Raw genomic sequence first — 6,000 nt, 5'->3', positions numbered from 1 at the left:
TAAATTTGCTAGTTCCCAAGGGTCCTCATTCCAAGTTCCTGCCCACACACATCTTCGTAGCATTAAACTCCAGCCTCCACTAGTCCATTTTTCCTTTACCTTTATCTGTAGTATAAGGAAAAGAAGTATCTGTAAGCTTGGGAGCTTAGTAAGAAACCATCTACCTTACAAAACATGCATACGATGAAATTTATACTTTTAAACATGCTATTTGAAATATATGCTGAACATTGCTATACATGGATTCTAAAACATGGCATAATCACATACGATACATAGCAAACATAGCTAAGCATAGAACTATCATATAAATCCATAAGGAACCAAACTGAAGTGAAAGCTAAGCTACACTACTGCTAACTGATGCTAAGCTGATCTGTATTCACATAAACTATATTGTGAAGGTTTGAAACTATTTATCATAAATAGATGAAAATACATAATCATGCTGCTGATGGGTCCGGCAACTGTACGTGCTATGCGCGCATCCCTAACTAGACCCGGGGTTGCAAATCCCGAATTTAGTAAAGTTACTAGGTTATCTAAATCTAGGGACGACTATGGGAGCCCAACCCAAGGACAACTGAAGTCCAGTACAGTGCCACTGAAAAGTAAAATACTGATTGTAGCTAATATACATTATCTTGCTCTTACTAGGTTATCTGAACCTAGAGGCGACTGTGGGAGCCCACCCATTGGACCGTAGTCCCATAAAAGCTATAGCAAGACTAACTGTGCCATAAAATGCTTCTACTGCATTTATCTAAACCATTGGAATGCCTCTAGTGGCATTTTACTGAGCTAAGCATTCAAGCAAACACTTGGTGTGCGCTAATTCACACCCTATACACTGGAAATTCTGCATATGCCTAAGCTAATGCATAAAACGTACGAAGAGCTACTTATACTGCAGGTGAGGGGTTTCTTACCTCCTGTTCGAAGTTTCTTACAAATCTAAACGCTAGGTTTTCGGTGGAGAAGATCCCTTTGTCGATCTCCTCGCGTCTACGTGCCCTTCTCGCGGAGAGGAACGTTCTCGTGCTGGAGTCGTCGCCGGAAGGTGCTCTTGAAGTCCTTGGAACGAAACCCTAGCCCTTGGGGCTTGGTGCGCTGAGTGGAGAAGAGAAGGGAGAGGCGGCGTGTAAGGGTTTGAGGAGAAAAGAATTGTCGTTAAACAATTCTCCACTTAATAATTTCCTATTTATATTAAGTGGTTTATTCGTCCCAACTCTAACATAAATATAATTGATTCCCTTTTCTTTCAGCACGGCCCTGCTGGGTTCTCTTGGTTACTAAGTCACCCTAAAAGGCATAGAGTTCGCTAGGTCTCGGGTTCAATTCCCGCTTAAGCTATTTATGTTTCTATTTGTTTTTGCTACTTCCGCTACTCTAAAAATTCTGTAAAAATATCCTAAAATTCCAGAAAAAATCATAGAATATTTCTAAAATTGGTTTGAGAATTTTCGGGCGTTACAATAGTAACACTCTACTATCTTATAGAATTAAGTACAATACAAAAAGAAATATACCGACAATGGAAATTTAAAGTCAAAGCTCGGTCGGATGGAGTAGCTTTTTAGGACTGAAGAGAATTCGTAGCACGACAAGCTTGCAGACAGGCACTTGAATAGATCAGAAAAATTATTCTTTTAGCCTCTGCCTTCGAGTCTGATTTTATAGGTGTTCTGGAGGTTCGGTCGACCGATCCCGATGTTCGGTCGACCGAACCTGCTCCCTTCCTTCCTGGCTGAAGTTCGAAGCTGGCTCAATCTTTTGCATTTACTGGTCTTTAATGGTTCGGTCGACATAACCCCTTTTTCAGTCGACCGAACAAGCTTTTCCTTGTTCGTCAGAATCTGTCGTGATCCTGATTTAATGTAGCTTTAATGTTGATTGGATCAGTCGACCGATGTCTAGGTTCGGTCGACCGATCAGCCCGTCTTTACTTTCCTTGCTGATCGGTGCTGACAAACTGGCTTAACTGAGTCACTAGGTTCGGTCGACCGATCCTACTGTTCGGTCGATTGATCCAACTTAACCAGCAAGACAGTGTTAAAAATAACCTGCAACACAGATGTTAGACAAAAACAGTCTGCAACACAGATATTAATATAATAGTATAATAATGAGAAATAAAAGAACAGTAGAACTATTCTTGATCTCAACTTGGAAACCTTCCCGGTTTCTTCAGTTGGATCAGCGACCTAAGGTTGTTCCCTTCGGGAATCCGACCTTACTATCGCTCCTCCAGTTTGTTTATCTCAACCTACCTGCCAAACTTTGATCCTCCAGATCTAGTTTGGACTTTTCACTCAGCCTTGATCGGCTCCCCAGGACTTTTTCTTCGATCTTCGGTCCTCCAGACCTCTCGATAACTCTGCAAGCCTCGACCCACTTGGACTTGTACCTGGGTTCCACGACCTGCTAAGATTTCTCTGCCTAGCCTCCATCTAGGACTTTCCCAGTTGAGTAAACATCCTGCACACTCAGTCAACTTGTTAGATCATAACAAGACTTAACTTGAACCTTTGACAACATCAAAACTCAGGTTTGATTCTGGTGCAGCTTGCACCAACAGATGTCCATTTAATAATCCATGGAGAACGAATGCACCTGTCCGTACGGCTGGACTATAAAGCAACCAACAATGAAGCAGAATATGAGGCGCTTATAGCAGGCTTACAGGCTGCTCGGCAAGTGGGAGCTAGCAACGTTTTAATTCATTCAGACTCACAGTTGGCCGCTCAGCAACTTTCGGGAACATTTGAGATAAGCAACATTAGGCTAAAGCTTTATGCGGAAGCCTTCGCCAAACTAAGGGCCGGTTTCCGAGAGGTGGTGGTACAGAAGGTCCCCCGCGAGGCGAATCAGGCTGCAGATGAACTGGCTAAGCTGGCCAGTTCGATATCACCAATCATCATTGAGCAGTTAGTCGAGCAAGTGTCCCTGGTCGCCCACATTAATCGGATGGAGGGACTCACATTCCCAAATGACTAGCGAATGACCATAACCGAGTTTCTGAAGTCCGGAACAACGCCGTCCGATCGATCGGAGGCACATCTGCTCAGAAGAAGGGCTGGTCGGTTCATCCTCATTGGCGATCAGCTCTACAAAAAAGCGTTCTCCAGGCCCCTGCTTAAATGCGTCGGCCCGGAGGATGTGGACTACATTTTGCAAAAAGTACACCAAGGCTCATGTGGCGGGCATCCGGGCGGCCGCTCGTTGGCGAGGAAGATTCTTTTGGCCGGCTATTTTTGGCTGACTCTATAGGAGGACGCCGCCCGGACAGTCGGCACATGCATATCCTGTCAACGGTACTACAGTTTCTCACACCGTCCCGCGGAAGAATTAAAAACTTCCACGGTGTCCTGCCCATTCGATCAATGGGGCATGGACATTGTGGGACCATTTTCAATGGCGACCGGACAGCGAAAGTTCTTATTAGTAGTAGTGGACTATTTTTCCAAGTGGATTGAAGTTGAGCCGCTAGCTAAAATAACCGAGGAAATGGTTAAGAAATGTATATGGCAGCATATCATTTGTCGGTTCGGCATCCCGCGGTGGCTCATCTCCGATAATGGAAGGCAGTTCGTGGGTCAGCAGCTCAAGGAATGGTGCGAGGGGTACGACATTCAGCAAGCCTTCACCTCTGTAGCATATCCCCAAAGCAACGGGCAAGCAGAAGTCACCAATTGGGAGATCTTACGAGTTCTCCGGGCTCAGCTCAACCATGAAGGTGGCAGTTGGGTAAACGAGCTGCCCGGGGTATTATGGGCACTCCGAACGATGCCCAAGGAGGGAACAGGAGCGACCCCCTTTCACCTGGTGTACGACGAGGAAGCCATCGTCCCAGTAGAAGTCGGGGTAGAGTCCGACCGGGTCAAAGTCTACGACGAGAACAATGCTGAGCGGAGGCATTTGGAGCTGGACTTGGTGGACGAGACGCGAGCCAAGTCGTCGTTCGATTGATGGGTCAGCAGAGGATGAAGCAAAACTACAACAAAAGGGTAATTCCCAGATCTTTTCAGGTCGGCGATCTCGTCTGGAAGAAAGTCAAGCCGGTCGGCGACATGACCAAGTTGGGAGCTCCTTGGGCCGGGCCGTTCTAGATTGTAGAAAAGCTCTGTTCGGGCACCTATTACCTCGAAGATGAAGATGGATGCAAGCTAGAGCGACCGTGGAGCGCAAATTACCTCCAGCCGTACCGAGCTGGGTGAAAGGTGTGCCATTGTAACTCATAATGTTTAATTCTATTGTATCTTTTGTTAGCTAGAGCCTTAGAGCCAATCATTTGATGATTGTATTTTGGACTTGTTGTATCATATTCTATATAAATAAAGGCATTTGGTTTTTGGTTATTATACTTACTTGTATTGGTACCAAATAAACCAAGTATAATAACGTCCTTGAGTAGAAGGTTCTTACCTATATCAATCGATTGGTTGAATTGATAGTGAGATGATATAGGGAACACTACTCTTAATCATTCCTAGTCGAGTATTAACATTCAGGGACAATGTTAATGTAATAAAACTAGCATGTAGGTCAACTCAATGACTTGATCTCACAAGTCATGGATATAGAAATATCAAGTTGACACATGGGTATGCATTGGAGAATGTATATTGAATGACCCGCCATGAGAAAGTATCATGGATCGTTATATGAGTGTCATATATTTTCTCATGTGGCTATTAGTATGACTACTAGTCCTTAGATCTGAAGTCACCATGGATCGCTACATAAGGAGTTATGTACTTTAGTTTCGTCAAACGTCACCCGTAACTGGGTGGACTATAAAGGCGATTACTGGGTATGTAACAAATTATGTGGAGGGATGTGAGTGATGTAGATGGGATCTATCCCTCCTATATGACGGGAGTGACATCGATATTCTTGATAGAGTGAGACCACGAAGTGCATGGCCATGCCCAAATAAGTCAATATGAGATATTGAGCTCATTTGATTGAGTGAGTCTACTTGGAGTTCAAGATTTAGATTGGTCAGAGGATGACACGATCTATGCCTCACATTGATCAATCTAGATGTCTAGGATAGAAGGACACTTGTCATATATTGTGAGGAGTCACAATTAGTAGTCACAAGGTGATATTGGATCTCAACATTCTTGTAACTTGGATAGTAATGATGTATTGCTAGATACCGCTCATTACTTATGCTTCTAAATGAATTTAGGGGCATTGCCAACGTTACAAGAACCTATTGGGTCACACACAAAGAACAAGTGGATGGAGATTAGGTTCATATGATGAACCAAGAGGATTAGATTCATGTGATGAATCAAATTGGATTAAGAGTAATCCTAATTGAGCTAATTGAGTTGGACTCAAGTTGATTCATGTGTTCAATGTGTCTAATTTAGATTATGACTCATTGAATCAATTTAATTAAATGAATTAGATTCATTATATTAAATTGGCTTGAATTAAATGGTTGGATTAGATCAACCATAAAAGAGATTAAGTCAAGTTTGACTTGACTTGAGAGGAAGAGGAAGAGTCAAGTTTGACTTGACTTTATACCACATCATTTGTGACTTAGCATTAGGAGAACTAATGATGATGTGCCACATCATCACATGTGTCACCTCATGGAGGTTACAACTATTCTCTTTAATGGCCTCCACATTAATTGTGATTAATGTGAAGGGGGTTACACCACTTGTAGTGGCCGGCCACTTGATGGAAAAAGAGAAGTTTTCTTTTGGTGAGTAACTCTCATTCAAGTGATCTTCCTCCTCCTAAGCTCTCTTCTTGCTCCTTCTCTTCTCTTGGTCGTGGGTTTCAAGCAAGGGAGAAGAAAGGAGAGTGAATCTAATCCAAGAAGAAAGGTTAGTGAAAGTCACATAGAGATTTTTGAGGAGTGTGTTCTCTTCTTTTCTTTTCTTCTTCTTCCAATCCCATCCGAGAGCATCAAGAAGTGTTAGCACACTTGTGGTGCTCTCTTCTCCATCCTTGTGTGTTAAAGAACACATCTTG

This window comes from Zingiber officinale, chromosome 8A (genome assembly GCF_018446385.1).
Source record: "Zingiber officinale cultivar Zhangliang chromosome 8A, Zo_v1.1, whole genome shotgun sequence".
In the NCBI taxonomy this organism is placed as follows: domain Eukaryota; kingdom Viridiplantae; phylum Streptophyta; class Magnoliopsida; order Zingiberales; family Zingiberaceae; genus Zingiber; species Zingiber officinale.
This window is presented reverse-complemented; position numbering follows the sequence as displayed.